Below are 24,871 nucleotides of genomic sequence, written 5' to 3'. Positions count from 1 at the left end.
GCATATTAACCTCTTATTACTCCATGTTTCAGATTATTGGAATGTTGTTACATTACATTATTTCTTGCACTATTCAATTTAAGACATTGACATCAAGTTATTTGTCAGTTCAGATTTGTTGTTGCATTGTAATGTGCCTCTGCTTTTAGATGTCTCTGAATATCAGTTGCCAGATTGTTGTCTTCTTCCAGACATTTTAGGCAAAGCTCTCAGGTGGATAACTTAAAGTTTGATTTAAAGATGTGGTACACTACACATATCTGCAATTCAGATAGTACGGCCCAAGTTACCTTGTGTGTATGTCTTGAAATGTCTTGGAAAAAAGAAAAGTGGGAATGTGCATGTTTTCTCAAGGATAGACCCTGAAGCCAGCACTTTCATATTATTACAACATCAGTTGCAAATTATTATTCAAGTAGACCTGGTTTATTTTCATCAGGCTGCTTATTTGTACGGATATTTTATACCGAGGTACCAGAGAGTTTAAAATGTTAATCCGTATTTGCTAGAAACATAAACCCTTACCAGTTCATTTAAAAATCAGGTTTCATTTAACTATGAACATTTCTGATAATCTGCAGGTTTTTGCATGTCATTGACACTACAAGGACAAATGATATATGTCAGACATATTGACAAACATGTATTACGCCCAGCTTGAGAGGTTGCTGTGAAACAAGTTATACTGCATGTAAAAACACAGTGCTGTGATGATGAGTTGTGTTTTTCTGGGATACTGGTGGTTTGCCACAGGACAGAGACTTACGCCTGCATAAAATAGTTATCATACAGTATCTCAGCAGTACTGAGTGAACAGATCTGGCATCCATCGTGTGTGTATTGCAGCTATAGCTATATTTATACGTGGTTCCCTTCTTGGCAAGTGTGCACTTGTCTTTTTTTTAAATGTATTCCTGTTATTGAATGATATAGTGGAGTGTGAATTATTAGTAAAGTATTGGGAGACGAAGTGCACCTCTGTTCCCCATGTTAAAGGGTTAGTTTACCCAAAAATGGCAATTCTGTCATTAATTACTCACCCTCATGTCATTCCAAACCCGTAAGACCTTCATTCATCTTCGGAACACAAACTAAGATATTTTTGATGAAATCCGAGAGCTCTCAGGCCCCTCCATAGACAGCAATTTAATGAACACTTTCAAAATCCAGAAAGGTAGGAAAGACATCGATAAAATAGTCCATGTGACTCCAGTGGTTCAACCTTAATTTTATGAAGCGTCGAGAATACATTTTGGTGTGAAAAAAACAAACAAAAATAATGACTTTATTCAACAAATTCGTTCTAGCCTGTGCCAATCTCCTATGCAGTTTCCGTTGTAAATGGTGCAGCGCTCTTGAGATCTACGGCAGCCAATGCTGTTCACATGAGCACCACGGCGCATGCGCAGGAGCTGCACTGTATTTACAACATAAACCACGAAGAAGACTGGCACAGGCCAGAACGAAATTGTTGAGTTTGGGTGAACTATCCCTTTAAGTTAGCATCAGATGTGTAAGGTATAACAGATGTAGTGCTATTAACCCTCTGGTGCTCTTCGTTTGGGGGTAGGGATGAAACGATTACCGGTTTCACGATAAACCACGATAAAATTTAGTGATGGTTAGTAATATCGTATAAAATTTTATTATCATTAAAACCGCGTGTGATTATCACGGTTGTGAAAACTCGCGGTAAATCTTGTCCAGTCAGCGTCAGTCTGGCGCACCGCTGTTTTCTGAATGAGGAGAAATGGCAGAAAGCAGTGACAGCACTCGGGGGATTGTTCTGCCTTCTAAAAGGACCAAATCTGAGGCGTGGTCATATTTTGGCTTTTACAAAAGTCCCGAGGGAAACTTAATCTAAGATGGTCACCCTGTCTGCAAGCATGCCAGAAGAAAGTCGCTGTAATAGGGAAAACACTTCAAAACTACGAACGCAAGGCAAGTGGACTTTGACCTCAATACCAAACCTACGTCTGGGAAATAATAACGTGAAGCGAACGAACAAATTCAGACAAGACTAGGGTGACATTTAAGGGATAAAAATCAGGGTTTGACATTAACAACCGCCATTTGCGGGTGTAACGTTATTTCGGCTGCACACTAGCCACTCTGGCTGTTGAACTTATAATAGTCTTCTCAAAAGCCATCTGTTATAATCGCGTTGCGCATTATAAGCACTTACACGTGCTTCTATTGAGTTTATGAATGCAATATCTCATAATCAGAGGCGTTCAGATTAGCGGAGTTTTGTTCAGAGCGCGCGCCGCTCTCACACGCTGAAATCTGCACTCAAAGCAGAGATAAACGTGCGATGTACGCAGGAGATTCACTCATCACACAGTGGATGACTGCTTTTGTTCTATTTCAGCAGCGAAAATGGTTTTAAAAAAACACAGCAGAACTACAGCGCATCTGATATGACTGGCATAACGCAGGCGAATTTAGGGACCGTCTCTAAAGTTACATACAACATTGGTAACGTTATACACGTTTCAAACTTCAATAGCATTTGAAGAGAATGACAGTCATAAAAAGACTGTAAAGTGTTCATCTAGGTGTCAGGTATGATGCACACATTTTGATATTTAATAAAATAAACTGTCAAATCATATGGAAATATGGATATGCATTATTTCACTAGGATACTGTTTGGGCTCTAACACAAAATATGCTAGATTTAAATGTGTCTGATAGAACACTGATGAGAATATTGCTTGGGAATATATTTACAGTGATAATATTAGAGATTATATTTACAACAAATTATTATTATTTATGTGTTATGTGTTGCTATTGATGACGGCCATTAAGGAAGGAAATCCCACAGAATCTAGCTTAAAAAAGTGCGTAGAGCTGCTTTAGTTATTTGTTGTTTGTTGAATTTCAAATATAAAACTTGTTGAAATGTTTTAAGTGAGTGCATCTGTTCTTTTTGAACACTTTCATTTCGTTTGAACAAAACCGTGATAATATTGATAACCGTGATAATTTGGGTCACTATAATCGTGATGTTAAATTTCCATACCGTTTCATCCCTATTTGGGGGCTCCTTTGCTTATCTTCCCGGTCCAAAGTGACCGGGACACCTAAACACCAAAAAAATTAAACTTACTCCACCCCAGTAAAACCAATGTAATTTATTTTTCTTGAATAATATTTTTTCTATTTTCTTTTGTATTTTGAGATGATTTGATGGTACTTATTAATATTTATGCAATAATTATGGTCTATTTTTGCCATTGGAAATCAGGTTAAAATAATTATTATTATGTATAAAGTCAAACCTAATCATTGTGTTAGGAAGAGAAAGCAAGGAAGCATTTTACTACCCATTTTTTTTAATTCAGAATTTGTATTAAAAACATTCATTCAATTATAACAATTTATGTGAATTATGGATTTTGTTTTAAAAAAATGCTCAGAAAGATGCAAAGGATCAAGCCTGAGCTTCCAATTGGTGTGTGTGTGTGTGTGTGTGTGTGTGTGTGTGTGTGTGTGTGTGTGTGTGTGTGTGTGTGTGTGTGTGTGTGTGTGTGTGTGTGTGTGTGTGTGTGTGTGTGTGTGTGTGTGTGTGTGTGTGTGTGTGTGTGTGTGTGTGTGTGTGTGTGTGTGTGTGTGTGTGTGTGTGTGTGTGTGTGTGTGTGTGTGTGTGTGTGTGTGTGTGTGTGTGTGTGTGTGTGTGTGTGTGTGTGTGTGTGTGTGTGTGTGTGTGTGTGTGTGTGTGTGTGTGTGTGTGTGTGTGTGTGTGAGAGATAGAGAAAATTTGGAGCATCACCCCTTCACTTTTGTGAGCTTTTTCTGCATTATGACTGAATTATTGAATGGATTTCACATTCCATAAACTTTGCTCTGTATTACAGACACAGTGTTCATAGGTGTGTGTGTGTATAAGCGTGTGTGAGTGGATGTGTCAATATCACACTATTGATGACTTTTTTTTTGTAGATTGTATTCTGTGAATTTGTGTTTTTGCAGATTTCCCATTAATTTCCTATGGGTGTCATTTTTGACAGAAGAACACAAAAGGTTTTACGACCACTTAGCATGCTTCAATCATACCCTCAATTTGTGTGTGTTCACAGTCCTAATGCCAATAAAGTCACAAAGTGTCATATCATTCTGATGAGGCTGTGATTTTTAAAAATTCTAAATGTGGTTCATAGGTGTGTGTGTGTGTGTGCGCGTGTGTGTGAGTGGATGTGTCAATATCCCACTCTTGATGTTTTAGAGTGTCATCCCTTTACTGCTGTGTACTTTTTTTCAGCATTGTGGCCGATTTGTAGATTGTGCGCACAAATATTCAGTGAATTTTTGTGTTTTTGCCGATTTCCCATTCATTTCCTGTGGTCGTCATTTGTCACCGAAGATAATGAAAGGTAAACTTTTTATTTACGACCAATTAGCATGCTCGAATCATGCCCTCTTTTTTTGTGTGTGTTCACATACCTAATGCCAATAAAGTCACCAAGTTTCATATCATTCCGATGAAGCTGTGATTTTTAGAATTTCAACACCGAAAATTTTCCGGTCAGAAATGACCGAAGAGCACCAGAGGGTTAAATAATTAGAAAAATAATGCCTACCTGAGGTGGTAATGCGGAGTGTGTTGTTACACCCATGGGCGTCGGAAGCAAAAAAAACTGTGGTTGGGTCCTCAGGAGAATTTTACTGGAGTAGATGCGATTTACATTAAGTACAAAAATACCGCCTTGTTTGTTAAATGTCTGGTTGGGCAAGACAAAATTAAGGAATTCAGTTAGGTAAAGAATCCTAAAAAATGACCCCCACTAAATAAGAATCATAAGCTGAAGTGTTGTAAAATACATGAAGAAGGTTTTTTTTATAGGCTTTATGGACAGATAGGTTGAGAGTGACTCTTGAAGGACCAGCACCACATCCTCTAGTACCACTGTTTGAAGAATTCATCTTCCAGAATCTGGCAGTACGTTTTGGGAGTTCATTTTAGTCCATCCTGAAGTCCGTTTTGCAGAGATGGACTAAAAATGAACTCCCAAAACGTACTGCCAGATTCTGGAAGATGAATTCTTCAAACAGTGGTACTAGAGGATGCTTTATTTCCACTTTTCTAATATTTTCTTCATTTTTATTGAAAATAAATGCCTTTCCGATCTGATATGTGATGGGAAAAGGGAGTAGAGTGAGTTCGGCAAAAGGCGGATTCGAACCTCGGGTCGATTTGCGCAAAACTTGATGCCATGCATCTTACCCCTACACTAAATGGGGGTAATTTTCACATCTCACCCCTACCCCTAAACATATGTTTAATAATAAGTGTTTATTGGTTAGGGGTAGGTGAACAGACATGTGCTGAATTAAAAGTGAGTTGATAAAAGTGAGTGGGTCCAATATCATTGATCGTAAAAAGTGGGTGGGTCTTGTCCCACCCACATATAATGGTTACACCCCTAGTATAATCACATAAAGCTATATATATATAATATAGAAAATCTCAAATATTTAATTGTTTATAATATTGTTGCAAAATGTAAACTATATTATCGGCCAGTTCTAATCTACTAAATGCAACTTTAAGGCATTAAGATATTTTAAACATTAACATCATGATTTTCTACAAAACTGCTTTAAAACCCACTATACAAATAAATTTGACTTAGTTTTCAAATCAAATGGGTTTCTCTCCAGTCTAAATTACCGCTAGAAACGGACCGTTTTCACCTGCAGCTCCCACACCAGCCAGCAGTGCCCACTATGAATGGTCCTGTAGACTCAGATAGGATGGGGTTTGTGCTTTGGCTGCTTCTAGATATGGAGAGGGGTTCTATCTTCTTTTCCATCACACTGCAAAGAAGCAGAGCTCGACATTAAGCCGGTTCACATGCTTGTCCTTTGGACAAGTAAATCTGTCAATCACTTGTCCGAGTAAAAAATGTGCTTGTCCGGAATTTAAAAAAAAGATTTTGTGTTGTAAATATAATTTATTCTGAAGCAGTATCTCACCAGTGTTCAATCAGCTTTGACATATTTAAATCTGCATATTTGTGATATTTTTACCTTTTATAAAGGGCATTTTTTTCATAATCTTATTAAATATAGGCTTTGCTTCAGCTTTCGTTTTATTTTTGTAATTGGATCTAGAAATTAAATTAGAATAAGACACTATAGGGCAAATACAATAAGTTACAAATCAAATTAAATAATTTGCACAAAAAAAACACAACTGCATTAAATAATGTTGTAAACAAATAATAATTGTTTTAAATATGTTTGAATATACAAATAAGAAATGTTGGAAAGATGAAACTAAACCACCAGTAGGTAGCAGCAGGTGACCGTCTTAATGAGTGAGTCATTCATTCAAACAATTCATTCAAACGGATGATTCATTCAAGAATGAGGCAGGCCCTGTCCCAAATGGCACACTTCATGTGCACTTTCGGTCTTGTGGACTTACAATGGCCACTGCGTGCACGTGTCCGTTAAGTACGTGTCTCGCGAGCACCCTTCTGAGACCTAAAATGACAAATGGGACACCCTACGGTCTCTTTGAGGTCGATATGCGCCCTCGATGCGCACTTCTGCTGAGCCTGCACTGGTGCGAGCTACGCAGCGGACTTCTTCCCGGCAGTCAAAGCGACATTACGTCGTGAAAGTGCGGACTCAGAGGAAGACCGTGAGGGTTTAGGGCGCCATTTGGGACAGGGCCGCAGTCGTTTACGAATAGGTCATTGAATCTTCGATTCAACCGATTCATTCAATCATGAATCACTTACACTAAATGAATGCAGAATCTTTCTTGCATTTTGGTGATTCCCTAGTTATTTTTTGTTGTTGACGTTTTAATCAGGATACTTGTCCGGTCAGGCAAGTAAAATTCTCTTTCACTTGCCCCTCAAAAAATCCACTTATCCCGGACAAGTGGACAAGCGTTAATGTCGAGCCCTGAAACACTGGCTAAACAATAAGATTCTCACTTTTGGCCACATTCCCGGAGCTGCTGTTGCTTCTGTAGGCCGGTACTGATATGAGGCTTGATGATCACAGCGGTATCAGTGCGTCAGGGGTCGCTAGAGCCAGACGGGTCCATCTGAGAGATGGTTTATCATGCAGCTCAGGACAGGAACTGACACAGCATTATGTCACTGATTCATTCAGTCGCAGATAAATGTATTCAGCACCTCAGAGACACAAACACTGACATAGTGTTTACTGACAAACTTGCATCATTACTTTTAATACCTCAATGACATGCTTACACAAAGAGTACTGTGCTGTACCAGATGGTAATACCGTGGTACAAAATGATGACCATATTCATGTTGCATGGTATTTCTGAAAGCATACTTTGCACTTAAGTACAGATTTTTGTTTCATCTGAAGAATACAAATGAAAGTGATGCTAAAGTCAGCTGGCTGTGTTATTGGCTTTATTTGGTGATTGTTAGCAAGAATAAACGTCTTTAATTTTACATCGAATGACAGGAATATTGACCAGTTAGATTGCTGAACATTACACATTTGATTGTGAGTCTTGACTTGATGACTGATTTCATGTGGTGGAGTATGATCGATTATAGACTCTAATGCTGCGTTCACACCAAACGCGAATTGAGCGTCAAAATCGTGTCTACCGCGTCTAGTTTCACGCGCGAACATTTTGAATGCATTCGCGCGTCCGCAGAGAATTGGACGCGCGTAGAAATCGAGCGTTTGAAGCGAAATTGACGCGCGTTCAAGGCACTCCAGGAGAAATGTCATAAAACACCACTCTGCCTCTTTACATTTTCATTAAACATATATATTAAGCATTAATAGCCACACAAATGTGGTCCAGGCAACTGTACATTATCTTCACTACATGTATATTTAAATATCCTTAAAATATAAAGTTATGAAACTTCTCTTTGCCCTCAGTCAAAACGATTTGGCAGACAACAAATTATAGATTCATGAGAGCAAAGCTCGGCCGTTAGATCTACACAAAACGAACCACTACAGGCCATCAGAGCAGCGGCAGACGCCAGAAGGACTGGCTGAGGAAAGGCTGCCTTCGCCGGGGTTATGAGCAGTGATTGCCCGGTGATCGCCTGGATCTCACAACTCCAAAAACACAAGATTATTTTTTTAAATAGGCGCTCTCTTTATAAATAAACCACAGATTTGAACAACTACATTCCCTCCTGAAAAAGTCTTAACTACATTTTGTGACACAATAGTACTATTTTTAATTTATGCAGGGTTTCTCATACACGTCACTTTACCACGTGACAGCAGCAAGCAGGCTCCTGATTGGTTAATGCGGCGCGAATTGACGCCAAAGTTCAATTTTCAACTCGGGCGTCAGAAGCGAATTTGCTTCAAACTCGTGAATGCACAAAAGCACCATTCGCGTGTAACGCGCATATCGCGCAAGACGCACAATTCGCGCCATTCGCGTGAACTGGACGCGCGAATGAGGCGGATTCGCGTCCTTCGCGCCGCGCAAAACGCGCCTTCCGCGTCGCGAGACCTCCAGACGCGCGTCAACGCGCCTTTCCATTGACTTAACATTGAAATCACTCGCGCCAGACGCTCTATTCGCGTTTGGTGTGAACGCAGCATAAGGGTGTTTTCACACTTGGGTCCTCTTTAAAAGAACCGAACTCAGACTCTTTTAAGTGGACCTAGAGGTGAACCAAGTGAAAAAGGACCCAGTTCTCTTCACGTTCACACTGTCAAGTCAAGTCAACTTTATTTATATAGCGCTTTTAACAATGCAGATTGTTTCAAAGCAGCTTTACAGTGTTAAACAGGAAAATAATGCAGCATAATTTTATTCAGCCGTCTAGCCATTCTGGAGAAAACGGTGATGTCATCAGTTCATTTCTATTATCATACAGTGACAGTGTGGGCTTTAGATCAGTAATTAGATCAGTAATTTAGTTTATATGGTTAATTTAGTTTAATAATTAGATTTATTTCGATATTTAGTTGAAAAATTTAGTGTCCCCAACTGAGCACGCCAAGCCAGAGGCAACAGTGGCAAGGAAACCAAAACCCCATCAGGTGACCTAATGGAGAAAAATAAACCTTAGGAGAAACCAGGCTCAGTCGGGGTGCCAGTTCTCCTCTGGCCAATTAACAAACAGCATATGATTATTATTCTGGAAACTTTACAGGTCAGAGGTCATAATAGATCGGAATATTCGAAGGATCGGAGGCAACACGCCGGAGACGGGTTTATTGAGGATGACATATCGATTTAAGTATTATTAAATTGTAATATTCGAACTATCGGAGTCATCATGCCGGAGACAGGTTTATTGAGGATGTGTCGACGATGCAATTTCAGGGGGAGTCTGATTGACACGATCTCTGCAGACACTTCAGGGTCCTGCGTTGGTCATGTCTGGGCGCAGGTCCACCATCTGATCTGGATACGGCCCGGATCCGGCTGACTGCAGTAAACCTCGGGATAAAACAGAGAGACTATCATTAGCGTAGATGCCATTCTTCTGATGATGTAACGAGTACATCAGGTGTTATGGGAAGTGTTCCCGGTTCCGGCTGACCTAGTTAATGCAGCCTAACAATCATTTAATTGAAAAAGTGTTTTATGTGTATGCCATAGTAAAGAGATGTGTTTTTAGTCTAGATTTAAACTGACATAGTGTGTCTGCTTCCCGTACAATGTAAGGAAGACTGTTCCAGAGTTTAGGTGCTAAATAGGAAAAGGATCGACCACCTGCAGTTAATTTGGATATTCTCTGTATTATCAACTGGCCAGAATTTTGAGACCGCAGTAGACGTGATGGAGTATAATATGTTAAGAGCTCGCTCAAGTATTGGGGAGCTAAACCAGTTAGTGATTTGTAAGTAATTAGCAAGATTTTAAAATGTATGCGATGTTTAATAGGCAGCCAGTGCAGTGTTGACAGAACTGGGCTAATATGGTCATACTTCCTGGTTCTAGTAAGAACTCGAGCTGCTGCGTTTTGGACCAGCTGGAGTTTATTTATTAAGCGAGCTGGGCAACCACATAGTAGAGCATTACATTAATCTAACCTTGAGGTCATGAACGCATGAACTAACTGTTCAGCATTTTGCATTGAGAGCATGTGCCGTAATTTAGACATATTTTTAAGATGGTAGAAGGCAGTTTTACAGATGCTAGAAACGTGGCTTTCGGCGTTGGACTATTTTATTTAATCTTCTTTAAGCGTAGGGGAGCAACTGTGTCTAAAGTACTGGATAAGATAGAGTCAATAGTTTCTGTTGCAACATTGAGTTCTTCTAAGCTATCTGGGATGCTGAGGATATGATACTGATGAGGAAGATTATTTAAAAAGCAATCTTTAGTGGCGGCAGTGATTGTCCTGCCATTTTTGAAGCGAGGGGGCGGCTTTGCAACCTTAGCTAAATTAAGTATACATGATACTAGGTAATGATCTGAGATGTCATCGCTCTGCTGCAGAATTTCAACGGTATCAACATTTATTCCATGTGACAATATTAGGTCTAAAGTATGATTATGGCGATGAGTGGGTCCTGACACGTGTTGCCTAACTCCAATAGAGTTTAGAATGTCTTTAAATGCTAATCCCAATGCATCTTTTTCGTTGTCTACATGGATATTAAAATCACCAACAATTAATACTTTATCTACGGCCAGTACTAACTCTGATAGAAAATCAGCAAATTCTTTGATAAAGTCTGTATTATGCCCTGGTGGCCTGTATACAGTAGCTAACACAAATGTTAAACAGGGTTTATCATGTACACTACATAACGTTACATAAAGCACCAAAACTTCAAAGGAATTAGCCTATATTTGAAATTCATTATTCTAATTATATTAGACTTCTGAATAATACTGAAGATATTATTATAAATTACAGCAACCCCTCCCCCTTTACCTTTCAGACGCGGCTCATGTTTTTAACAATAATCTTGGGGGGGTGGACTCATTTAAAGTAATGTAGTCGTCAGGTTTTAGCCAGGTTTCTGTCAAACACAGCACATCTAAATTATTATCTTTAATGATATCATTAACAATAAGCGCTTTTGGGGAAAGGGATCGAATATTCAGCAACCCAAGCTTTATCAATTATTCATCTGTATTATATCTGTTGTTTATTTGTTGGACCTCAATTAAAGCAGCACTAGGTAGGTTTTGCTCTCGGGGTCCCCCTACAGTTGGGAAACAGTTTTGTCCTCTACTACTGTCATAAACTGTCATTCTACATTAGGGGATGCATCGCACGTGCCTTTGTTGACATGACAACTATGATAGCCCTGAACACTGCAGGAGGAGTTCACATGCAGGTGTTCTGCTTGCGTCACGTGTGAAATGTCTTCATCCCAGGTACAGTGGCATATGTTTTAGCATGTCATATGAATATAATTTCATGGGTGTTATTTTTTTTCAAACGCCAAATGATCGCAATGCTCACGTTTACAAGCCAGTGTCATTATAGTAGCCTAGTCTATTGGTTACCATTTTACAGAATCTATATGATACTTCAATTCAATGTTTGAGTGGTAGGTAATAACCATATATCGTCAATATTATAATATCAAGCTACCATAGATGAATCTGCAAATTTGAAAAATTGATTTGCATTATAGCTTGAGGCAAGACAAATAAACAAATATCACAGACATGTTAGGTATCCTAAAATATGATTTTGTACGTCTTATGTATTTACTTGCAAGAATGTAGCCCCTCCTCCTTCAGCTCACGCCAACGAGCAAACGCTGGCCCAATGTTGATCCTTGTCCTGCCTTTAATCCGATCACTTTCTCGTTTCCTCTTTTTGCTTTCCTCCGACAAAACCTTTGCTTTCTTATTTTTCTGTGCTGCTTCGGCCATGACTATAACATTCGGCAAACAAATGATAGTTGGGCTCGCACGTCCGAATTTAAGGAAGTGGGGGTGGTGGTGGAAGTGACGTATATGCCGTAAAGCGGTCGAATTTTGTAGTTCTTTTTGTTCTCGGGTTACTACCCGAAACCCGAAGTTTAAAAGTACGATTAAAAATGATACAGACCCCGTCAGGCTATGGCAGACGTGTCATTCAACCTATTGTAAGTCGATGTATCATCACAAGAGTCTTGAAAATATATTATAAAGGTTGAAAAGTTACCTAGTGCTGCTTTAAATTTTTACTGTTGAATGGTTTTGATGTTTTTTTGTATTTACTAATTTGGGGAACAGACACAGTCTAGGTGAAAGAGTCTCTATGTGCTGGGATTTATCTGACTCCGGTGACGTGAGACAGCTAGCAGACGGTTGTTTTAGCCAGTTTGTCTGCTTCCTGACCTGGGCCCTAGTGAGTCAAGGTTTAGCTCTAAGACTATGTGCCAAATTACTAGAGAGAAGAGCGGAACCACCCCAGGACGGATGGATGCCATCCTTCTTCAACAGGTCAGGTCTGCCCCAAAAACTTTTCATGTTCTTTTTATTTCAAAAACAAAAATGTTATTTTGCGGACACCACTTAGACAACCAGCCATTGAGTGATGATAGTCTGCTAACTAACTCATCACTCCTTTTTACAGGGAGCGGTCCAGAACAATAAACAGCCTCTGACATCGTACTAGCGAGTTCACACACCTCTTTAATGTTAAATTTGGTGATCTCCGACTGGTGAAGTTGAACATCATTAGTGCCGACGTGAATAATAATCTTAGAGAATTTACGATTAGCTTTAGCCAGCACTTTTAAATTTGCTTTGATGTCAGGCGCTCTGGCTCCCGGTAAACATGTGACTATGGTGGCTGGTGTCTCTATTTTCACGTTCCGTGTAATATAATTATATATTAATTATATGATTATACGCCAATGACTAGGGCACTTTCAACAGGATACTCAGTGGGTGCTTCACTGAGAGGGGAGAACCTGTTTGATGTTCTAACCGGAACGGAAAAGTAATTTTTTGATCTGCGACTATGCCGTCTCACCGTTACCCAGTTTCCCTGCTGCGGGGGCCCTGCAGCCGGAACCGAAGAATGTACAGAGTTCACTAAGCTATTCGCATCCAAATCAGTATCTAAAGCTGTTACATCCTCACTACTCTCAGATAAAGTATGGATGCGTGTTTCTAAATCTGAAGTCTGTCCCAGTCCCTGAAAGAGGACTCGGTCCTCTTCAGTAGGAATGTGGTCTCAGACTCCTTTGTGTTCATACTGTTGCTTTTTGGATCTAGTCCAGTTCATTGTTTGATGGCTGACCCTATGGCCTTCAACATTTGATCCCATTCACTTACATTGTGCCTCAGTAACCAAGATATTTGTTTGTAAAGATTTTTTTTTTAAATGGCATTGCTACAAATGCTGTTGAATTAAGTTGTTTATCTTTTGGAAAAAAGTTGTTTTTGCAATACTACATATTCTTGCACTAGCTGTATCACACATCCACCTTTGTAAATAACATTTATTTGGATTTGTTTTCCTTGAATCATGTTTATTTTATTGCAGAAAGCAATGATAACATCAGCATACAAAAAATAAACAATACAATAAAATAATAAAAAAAGATGCAAATTATATAAACTGCTTTAAAATTTCCAGGGGAAGTAGGTATGCCTAAAAACAGCAATCAAGTAAGAAATTGAATAATCACATGAAAAATAAAACTGCATAGGCTATTCTTCACTGTATGATGTCCTCGGCTGGTTCTTATATTAGGCTAGTAATGCAGATGTTTACATTCACTTAAGACAAAACCACCTGTTTTTTTGACACTTTAAAATAAATGCACTAAGACGCTAAAGATTCAGTTTAGTACATGCGCTGTGACCGCTGACTTCTGTGCACGCGCTTTAGGTGTGTGTGCTCGTAACACCATTTTAAACTGCCAAGGCGCGCAGCCGCGTCTCTTTGGAAGCGGTTGAAATTGCAATAAACAAGTGTAAGTTGTGAACGAATAATTTGTAGAGAATTGCAAGAAGCAGCAGCCATGATGAACATCCGATTTGTACGGAGGCATCTGATGACCAAGCTACACTGGAATTCGCAAACAGAAAAATCAAGTAAGCCCAGAGCGGTTTGTGTTCAGATTGCGTGTTTTTAGCGAACCGTATCATATGATGACATCGAACTGTACTCAGACCACCTCCTGAGATGGTCTCAGTTCGGTTCGGTTCGCTTTAAAGGGGTCTGAGATTGTTTGGAGTGTTCACATATGGGCCAAAATCACGCGAACCACGCTTAGACCCCCTGAAAAGGACAAAGTGTGACAACACCCTGAGAGTGAGCTGTGTTTCTGTCCCATAATTCCTCAGCACAGATTTCCTCCCTGCAGACTTAAAGGCTTGATGTTCCTCTCTCACTCTAAAGGCTTGATGTTGTGTGGGTTGAACTGTATCTTCAAAATGTTTCCACTAACATAAGCAAAAGCAAGCAAATATTTACATTCAACACACACACACACACACACACACACACACACACACACACACACACACACACACACACACACACACACACACACACACGCATATAAATATGGGAATGTTTTGGTCACATTTGTCCAGCTATCTAAGGCAGTGACATCAAGGAAGAGAAATGTGTGTCAAACGGAGCAGGCTCACAATATACACACCTAAAGTCAACATGAAATTAACCCTATATGCTTAAAGTGCCCCTATTATGGTTTTTCAAATATTCCCTTTCATGCAGTATGTAATATAGCTGTTTTTGAATGTAAACATTCTGCAAAGTTGTGAAGTCGAAAGTGCACGATTAAATAAAGTTATTGTCTCCCAAAAGAAAGAATCGACTCTGAACCACCTTAACAATTTTTTTTTTAAACCAGTTAACTCACGTTATTACTGTCTTGCAAATCAGCTGTGGGCCAATATTCTCTAAAACTATGTCTTTCTTGCAGATTGTCGTTATAACTACTTTGAGTAAAGATAAAGGATGGAGAAAGATTTGTTTTGCTAATTTTAATTATTTCATTCACGTTAGTGAAGGGCTAACATTTGCACCATTATTGATGCAGTTAATACAGTTCACGCACGTGCACCGCAATAAATTAGAAATTTATGCATGGGTTTGTTGATGTACATACTCTAGTTAATGCTGATGGTGAGGAAATACAGCTGATGTATGGACCTCAAAATGAGTAGTATCACTGTGAAACGTCCTGCTCAAGTCATCCTTATGATGGAGGTTCGGGTTGAATAACTATTTCTTCCAATGTTTCCTCATTAGACTTTCCATCGCACTGCAAAGAAGACTGGCTAAACAATAAGATTCTCGCTTTGGGCCACATTCCCGGAGCTGCTGTTGCCTCTGTAGGCCGGTACTGATATGAGGCTTGATGATCACAGCGGTATCAGTGCATCAGACCGACGGGTCCATCTGAGAGATGGTTTATCATGCAGCTCAGGACAGGAACTGACACAGCATTATGTCACTGATTCATTTAAGTCGCAGATAAATGTATTCAGCACCTCCGAGACACAAACACTGACACAGCGTTTACTGACAAACTCGCAACATTACTTTTAATACCTCAATGACATGCTTACAAAGAGTACTGTGCTGTACCAGATGGAAATACCGTGGTACAATATTATCACCATATTCATGTAGCATGGTATTTCTGAAGGCATACTTTGCACTTGTGCAGATTTGTTTCATCTGAAGAATAAAAATGAAAGTGATGCTAAAGTTTGTTGATGTACATACTCTTGTTAATGCTGATGGTGAGGAAATACAGCTGATGTATGTACCTCAAAATGAGGAGTATCACTGAGAAATGTCCTGCTCAAGTCATCCTTATGATGGAGGTTCGGGTTGAATAACTATTTCTTCCAATGTTTCATCATTAGACTTGCATTGGATTGACATGGTAAAAATGACACCATCGTTACTGTCTTCACAGTGTGTAAAATCATAGAGCTTTAGGAAACCTCCGCACTGAGATGAAGTTTATAGTAATGGTTGTTTGTTTCCGACGTGCGCTGTAAGCGGTAGACCAATCGCAACAGACTGGGCCAACTGACCAATCAGAGCAGAGTAGTTTGCGGAAAGGAGGGATTTACAGAGACTGATTCATCCATCGAGTCGTTTGAGAATCATTGAACAATGTGGTGATGTGCAGTGTATATTATGAGAAAATGATTTAATGAAAGTGTTTTTTGACCTTTAATGCATGTAAACCTGTTGTAGGAGACTAAACCGTAGCAAATAGGGGCACTTTAAAACATGTTCCTGGTCTTTGACAGGTCCTTGAGTAAGATTCTCCAGATCCTCCACTCATTCTGCATTTCTTATTTCGTTTAGAGCTGGTCTCTCAACATTGCATTACTACGCTATGGGGGTTATCCCCTTCCTTTCACAAATACTGAAGTCTGATTGCATCACGCAGGTGAAAGAAGACAGAGCCTTTCACTACAGGGAGTGCAGAATTATTAGGCACGTTGATTTTCTGATCATATTTTTTTTCCAGGCACATTTGACCAATTCCAAACCACAGTAATCCAAATAACTACTATTGATTTAGTATTTAATAATGTATAAGTGATATATAATTGTTCATGAAGGCTGGAAATGAAAATCACCTTATATTCAGGTGTGCAGAATTATTAGGCATGTTTTCTTTTACAGATAAATTGAGCCAAAAAAGAGATTTAACTCAGACTGAAAAGTCAAAAAGTATTAAATGCCCATGAGAAGGATGCAATACTAATGCAATACTAGACATTGCAGTTAAGGCATGACCATTGGACAGTGAAATGCTCGTTGGGTCAGCAGGATCTGACAAAAACAGATTCTGGAAGATGAATTCTTCAAACAGTGGTACTAGAGGATGTGGTGCTGGTCCTTCAAGAGTCATTCTCAACCTATAAAACCTATAAAGCCTATAAAAAAGCAGGCTTCATGTATTTTACAACACTTCAGCTTATGATTCTTATTTAGTGGGGGTCATTTTTTAGGATTCTTTACCTAACTGAAGTCTCTGAGATCCTGACACCTTGCACTTCTGGAGACTCCAGGTAGGTTGCAGCTTTGGAAAATGGTGGCGCTGGAGACTAAAGGGTTCCTGATGGTTTCACCCTTAATTCTTCACCTTAATTCTTAATTCTTTTGCAGTTAACATGTGTCTTTTCTTCACCACCTGTTTTTGTCAGATCCTGCTGACCCAATGAGCATTTCACTGTCCAATGGTCATGCCTTAACTGCAATGTCTAGTATTGCATTAGTATTGCATCCTTCTCATGGGCATTTAATACTTTTTGACTTTTCAGTCTGAGTTAAATCTCTTTTTTGGCTCAATTTATCTGTAAAAGAAAACATGCCTAATAATTCTGCACACCTGAATATAAGGTGTTTTTCATTTCCAGCCTTCATGAACAATTATATATCACTTATACATTATTAAATACTAAACCAATAGTAGTTATTAGGATTACTGTGGTTTGGAATCGGTCAAATGTGCCTTGAAAAAAAATATGATCAGAAAATCAACGTGCCTAATAATTCTGCACTCCCTGTATATAGCTCCGAGCTCACCGTCATTGAGTCAAAATCTTTTCTTCTTCTTCACGAATAGGGCTGTAACTAGGGTTGGGTACCGAAATCCGGTTCCAATATGGCACCGGTACTTATATAACCGGTATGTACCGGACCGAATCAGAACGCAGATTTCGGTTCCTCATTTCGGTGCCAAAATTCAAACGTGCTTTCGCGCTTTGGCTGAGCCAGAGACAGACGCTCAGCGCTGGTCACATCACAACTCATGACAACTATTCAGTGTTTTCAACCACATCATGTTTATTTCAGGTTTCAGACATTTAAATGTTCATAAGTAGGCTACTAGCAAAAAACACACACTGATGTCTATGAAAGCGGCAATGACAATCCTTTCAGACGGTTATAATTTGACTAACGTTACGTGTTTTATTCACATCAGATAAATGCACATTATATAGTAACTATATTGTTTACTCTATTCTTCTTCCAGTTCACTGGTCACTTACTTTCATGTATTTCGTGAGACGAGAATGAACTTAAGTGTTGTAAATCCGACCGATCCGATTCTGAGGCGCAAACTAACATGGCGCCGCCCATTGCGCTTTATAGATCAACTAACACACATTCACTCACGCATTTGAACATCAGATAGTTCGTGACACAGTTAAGAAGTTTGTGAATATTTTGAATAAAAAGAAAAAACGAAATAAACCCGATACAGCTGAGCTGTCAGCGCTATTGCGGCTGCTGTGTGTCATGTGAGAAACATGACGCGTCGCCATGGAAACATTAAGGTGATGCGTTCTAAAATATTTAGCCAGAGAATATGATCATATTTCAAAATAAAGCTGAAGCTCGAAGCTGGTTTGTAGCAGAGCAAGAATACAGACGACTGCTGTTATTACTGTAACTGTTATTTAGAGTTATATTAGGCTTGTTGTAGTTGGGTGGCTTAGGTTTTAATGTGAATTTGTAAATATGTCAATTATAATTTGTAAATAAGTAAATTGTGTTTTGTATTTATTTATATTCATACATTTAAGTATACATTAAACTTTTAATAAATGGTTCAATTTAAATAATAAATAAATAAATAAAAAGCCATTTAATGTCATCCACCTCGTTTGGTGGCCTTTTAAAAAAAAAAAAGTATCGGTTCAGGCACCGTTTAGGCACCGGAACCGTTTTAAAAGTATCGGTTTGGCACCGGAATCGAAAAAAACCCAAACGATACCCAACCCTAGCTGTAACTAACGATTATTTTGATAGTTGGTCGATTGTTTTTTTGATTAATCGATTAATTGGATAAGTGTCTTTTTTACTGTCAAAACACACTAAATAAATAAATAAATAAATACATTTATTACAATAAATAAATAAATAAATAAATAAAACATGGTTATTGTAGTTATTCCATGGTAACCACAAATCAACCATATTTTGTTTTAATCCATAGTTTAACTGGTATTTGTGGTTATACAAATGCCAAAAAAACATGGTTTTACTATCTAATAGACCCATGGTTAATTTTCGTAAGGGTATATCTGTGCTATATATTAAGTGCAAAAAAAAGTTAATATGCAAAAGGAAAGTTTAAATCCCCACATTAAAATTATATTAAAGAAAAACAAAAACACAAAAAACATGAACAGTTGGCAGATAAGAGGAATTTTCTGCAGGAACACACACATTCGCTATGGACAAAAACCTGTTACTGTTTTTGTACACCCACCCACACACACGCACACTTGTATTTCACTTCTGGAATTATGGAATTACTAGATTGTTCGGTACTGCACTATTTTGGTCTGTATGTCTGTCTGTAAAATAAAATACAATAAATAAACCTGTTACTGTCATTCAGAAACATCTTAAATATATATTCAATTACACGCTGTTATCCCTTTACAGTTACTACTTCATAAAATACGTGAATTACATGTTGAATTTTAAACCTAAATTTATCGTTCAACAGCAGATATTTCAGCTAAATGAATGTTTTTGCGCTGATAATGAATTGTCTTCCTATTGGCTGCGTTCTGTTTGTTTGACGCACAAGCGTGTGCGCTGCGCCTGTGCTCGTTCAGTGAAGTTTGAAGTAGTGATGGGCGGTATACCGGTTTATACCGAATACCGGTGTTTATTTTTGTTATGATATGAAATTTGATTATAACGCAATACCGGTATATGTCGCTTAAACAACGTTCAGAACACGGGGCAGCGCAATGCGACACTGTTTGACAGGTCCCTTTTTCACTGTTGCACAGTAGTGAGGACACCGCTAAGATCGCATTACATCCGAAATCGCCCCCTAAATCCTCATTCACTCTTCCCTACGTTATCCACTAATGAACTATTCACTTGAATGAGTGAATGAAAACGAGTGTGTGAATTCGGACAGCCGTTGTGTGTACATCCGCTGTACACTCGTTATTGTGGTGCAATGTGGGATTGAATGAGTGCACCTAATAATGTCCACTATGGCGGTGCGCTGTGATAAGATTAACAACACTCACCACATGGATCATATAGCACAGATATAGACCAGAGCAAGCGCGTTTAAGTTTTTATGGACAGATTTCATTTACTCTAGTACTCTAAACACGAACCAGCAGCGTGAATGCGCACATATTTCATCATGTCTTCTTCAAATGAAATGTATGCAAACAAGGACACTGATACTACAGCCGTACGTCTGATCACAACCGCGATGACCCGATGGATTATTCTGCTACACCGAAGACATTGATGTAAATTAATAAATAGACTGACAATTCAAAGAAGAATGGCCAAAAAAGTAACTGCTTTATTCTTTCTGTGTTAAACTTGCGTGTGTCATTTGTTACGAGACTGTAGTACTCTTAAATGTATTGAAAATAACCTTTTAATTGTTCTTTGGCGTTCCTCCCTCGTTTTGGCAGGTTGTTATATAGGGTTAGATTTTTAAAATGCTTAAGGTGCCCTCAACTGTTTTTTTGTTTTTCTCTCCGTGGTCATATTTTAATATTCATGTGTCTATAATGAGTGTGTTGCAGGTCGGTGTTTTATTGGTTGTTGTCTCCCCACAGCATCATTTTGATGGGTTTTGCAAACCTGTTATTCTGCCTTTACTAGTGTGTGTGAACTAGCTTTACAGATAGCTAACAGTCTCCAATAAAGAACTAGGAAGCATCTTGCTGTTTTAGTGTGTTTTACTGGAAGGACTGTAAAACTGTAACATACAGAAACAAAGAGAAAGCATATTACAATCTCAATAAGGAGAATATACAATTCTCCTTTGTGGGGGGGGGGGGGGGGGGGCTCACGAAACTAGGCTACTAGTGTCGCGGATCGGGAGTGTTACGGATACGTGGTGTTGCCATAGACAATAAATTAATTAATTTGGTAAATAAATATAAACAATATATATACTATATTTCAGGGCTCAATGCTAAGGATTTTTTTCAGGGGTTCAAATTTTTACTTGCCCTGTCAGAATTTTCACTGACCCCACCACAAAAAAAAGACAAATAAAATAAAATAGGCCTAGTATTGTTTTTGAGCCATATAAGCTTAATAAATAAGGTTATGACTCTAAAAACTAATATCCTAACTCATATATTTTTTTTATATTGTTAAAGACCGTCAGTAATAAAATAAGAACACATAATCAAATTATGAGCAAAAGCACAAATAAATAAAGCAGAACAAACATATACAAATGAAATAAACAGTTCTTTTCATGTAGGTCAAAACTAGATTGTCAGGTAGCCTACAAAAATAGTAATCAAATGTAAAATATAACTGCATAGTCTGCATAAAATGATATGCCACTGCATATAAATATAGATGAACCCTTATTAAAAGTTATTCAGTCAAGAGCAGTGAGTGATTTTTTTTTTTTTTGTCTTTTTGTTATCTCAATATTTATATAGCCAATGACGATATTTTCCGTCTTTCCATGTTTTCACTGTTATACGGTAGGGGGCGCTGTAGCGCATTTCCTGCACGAGAACAGAATCTCCTGATCAAAACACTGCCGAAGAAGCAACGTGCGATATCATGTGTAAGCAGATGCATATGTAAAATAACGCGATCATCACCATTAAACAGCATGTAAATCACAACTGTCTAATGTTATTGAATGAAATGTCAACCCAGGACGAGTTATAGGACTGTCAAGCTTTGGGGTGTTGATGGACACCATCACCTACTGTGTTTTGTTCATCGTTCGGACGTAACGTAGTCTTTTACAAAAACGTGATTTTTTCAGCTTTATGCTCAAAATGTTGCTTTTTCATGAAACTTGCAACATTCAAGTGTTGATTAAAAAAATAATATATGAAGCTGGAATAAAACAGTGGGTCTGTTCTTTCTTTTGATATATTGCATGTTTAGATATTCTGTGGACCATTAAAACTTGTGAAAATGAGCATAAATGCTGGCGGTGACTGACAAATTTCATGTTTACGTTCATTTAAAAGACCTAACCGACTATGTTTACAATGATACTCAACAAGACAGTCATTTTGATATAATTTTGTGTGAATATTCGCGCGCTGTAAGACGCGTGGCCGTCCGTGTGTGTGTGTGTGTGTGTGTGTGGTGTGTTGCTGCCCTTCGCGACGAGCAAACTGAGAGACACACTTTCTCGTCTATGAGCGCTTGAATATTTAAATTGGCAAGGCTTAAAAATGCTCAAATGATCAGTTTCCGTGAAGATGCAGCATTGGCCCGAGTGTCTTTCACGCTGGCACTGAACCATCGGGCAATTCTTATTGTCGACCGTAAAGACAAATATTTTTTGTCATTCATTCAGGGGGGGCGGGAGGTCGTTTTGGGAGGGCGGGGCGCCCCCCCAAAACAATGGTAGGGGAAACACTGCTTAGAATTAACTAAACCCTCAAAAACGATCGCATTAGCGCGAGAATAGCACAAAGCTAATATACATTAGAAAATGCCATAAGGAAGCTAACAGTACTAGCGTCACATATTTCCTTACAAATTAGGAATAGAAAACATGCTAAAATTACTCAATTTGGAATATAAAGGAAGCTAAGATCACTATCAAACAAATACTTACAGACAGATAATTGCCAGGGACAGACTTTACAGACTTTAACACTCTGGAGATCGACTTGCTGAAGGATTGTTAGTAGAATAACAGAACTACGGAGGCTCTGCGTGGACAAAACACATGAAACTCAAAACACAAATAACTCTTCCCACAAGGGGGCAGCACACTCCCCGCCTGATATACTGCTATATCACTATTGACCTTTAACTAATAACACAATTTCAGAAATAGTTCTTGAGTACACCTTAGCAGTGCCTTCTTTAATTATTCGTATGTCTACTTTACGTACTCTTTTATCTTGACCAGGATAAGTGTCCACAATAAGTAGGCCATTCATTTCTTTTGACCTGAGTGTCCTTTAGAAGAACAACGTCACCAATGGCTAAGTTTGGTTGATCTGCTTGCCATTTTCTTCTTGGTTGAAGGGATGCCAGATACTCTTCTCGCCATCGTTTCCAGAATGAGTTGGCAAGACTTTGCACCTGTTTCCATTGCTTCCGGTACAAGTCCTTTAGGTCAAAGTCTCCAGGTGGAATAGAGACCGGACAGATTTTCTGAGTGAGAAGGGCTCCTGGTGTCAGCAAATCGGGTTGTTGAGGGTCGGAAGACAGAGGTTCTAATGGACGACCATTCATTATGGCTGTTACCTCTGCCATGAACGTCACAAGTACTTCATGAGTCAGATTTGGAGAGTGAACTTTCAGCAGCATAGCGTCCAAAATACGTCGGGCCACTCCGATCATTCTTTCCCACACCCCTCCCATGTGAGAGGAGTGAGGTGGATTGAACTTCCAAGTGCATGCCTCATTTTTGAGGTAGGATTGAAGCTCTGAATCTTCTGAACTTATCTGAAGCTCTTTGCATGCTCCAACGAAGTTCGTTCCACAATCTGATCGAAAGAGCTTGGTGGGGCCTCTTATGGCCAGGAACCTCCTGAGAGCGTTTATGAAACTTGAAATTGAGAGAGACTCAACTACCTCAATGTGAACTGCTCGTGTAACTAAACAGGTAAACATTACTGCCCAGCGTTTGTTCTCTAACACACCACCTCTTGTCCGGCGGATGCTGATGTTCCATGGACCAAACACGTCCACCCCAACATGTGTGAAAGGAGGAGATTGGATGAGGCGATCAGATGGAATGTCTGCCATCTTTTGTTGTTGAACATTTCCTCTTAACCTGCGGCAGGTTGTACATTTGTTGAGAAGATTTGTCACCAACCTTTTCCCTCCAAAGATCCACAGTCCAGCAGACCTGATAGCTCCTTCTGTGATGAGTCTACCTTGGTGCACAACCTGTTTGTGATAGAACTGAACCAGCAAAGCAGCAATGTGATGCTTCTTTGGAATAACGATGGGCTGGCTTTGTTCTTGAGTTCTATCAGCAGAAGTCACACGTCCTCCTACTCGCACCAGTCCTTCTTTGTCTAAAAACACATTGAGATTCTTCAGTGGACTGTGTTTTAGTATGTCCTCTCCTTTGTTCAAAGTTTTTAATTCTTTTCCAAATGTCTCGCCTTGAACAGTTCGTACAATCACTAATTTTGCTTGTGTTAGAGCGTCCATCTTTGGTTCATTTGATTCAGGAGCTTTTGAGAAAGACCTGACCTTTTCAATGAGTTTGGCTATAGCTTGTGTAAGACGTTTCCAACTGGAGAAGCGTTCAAACCTGACTGAGCCGAGCAATTTTGTCACAGTTTTAGTTGCAAATGTAGAGACTTGTGGGCGTACTTCAATGTCTGTGGCAGGTTCCACAAGTTGAAAGCTGTTTGATTCCACGAGGACACTCCCCATCGCTTTTCCACAAGAAGTCTGGACCAGTCAACCAATTGGTAGAACTCAGTAGTGAAGCTGGCACATGCCGTGTTCCATGATCGGCAGGATTGATTTGAGGACTTTGATGCTCACAAAGTGCCACTGACTGGGTTCAGATGACCTTCTGATTCGAGGAACACGGTTGGCGACTGTAAAACCCCGCCCACTGGTCCAATTCTCGGCGTCCAATGGCAGGGAGAAGGTGTTTCTGCGTATCGCTGTCTTTCCTTTTACACAATAAAACAGTTCAATTTAAACACATTCTTTTGTATGTATTTACCTTGTTGTTTCATCTGACTCCATTAAATGAAAAGGTGTTAAATGATTTTGTTAACCATTAACTTTAGATTTATACTTTGTCTTTCAATTTAAATCGTTTATCTTATGTTATACTCAGCATTCAAGATTCCAGTAACGGTTTAGAGTTTCGCACCGGCCGGGTTTACGATCTCTGTTACGGACTAGTCAGTCTTGGTCATCAAGGCAGAGGCGACACACTGATATTCTGGACGCCCGTGCAATACGTTGATCATTCCAGAATATTTTTATTCAGT

The 24,871-nt window shown here is 39.1% G+C and overlaps 1 protein-coding gene across 1 annotated transcript in view; it reads left to right on the top strand.

Moving 5' to 3' along the window:
• chsy3 (chondroitin sulfate synthase 3) overlaps window positions 1-24,871 on the top strand; it is a 131,203-nt gene that overhangs the window by 4,743 nt on the left and 101,589 nt on the right. The window lies entirely within an intron of this gene.

Source organism: Gobio gobio, assembly GCF_949357685.1.
Source record: "Gobio gobio genome assembly, chromosome: 22".
NCBI classification, from domain to species: domain Eukaryota; kingdom Metazoa; phylum Chordata; class Actinopteri; order Cypriniformes; family Gobionidae; genus Gobio; species Gobio gobio.
This window is presented reverse-complemented; position numbering and strand designations above follow the sequence as displayed.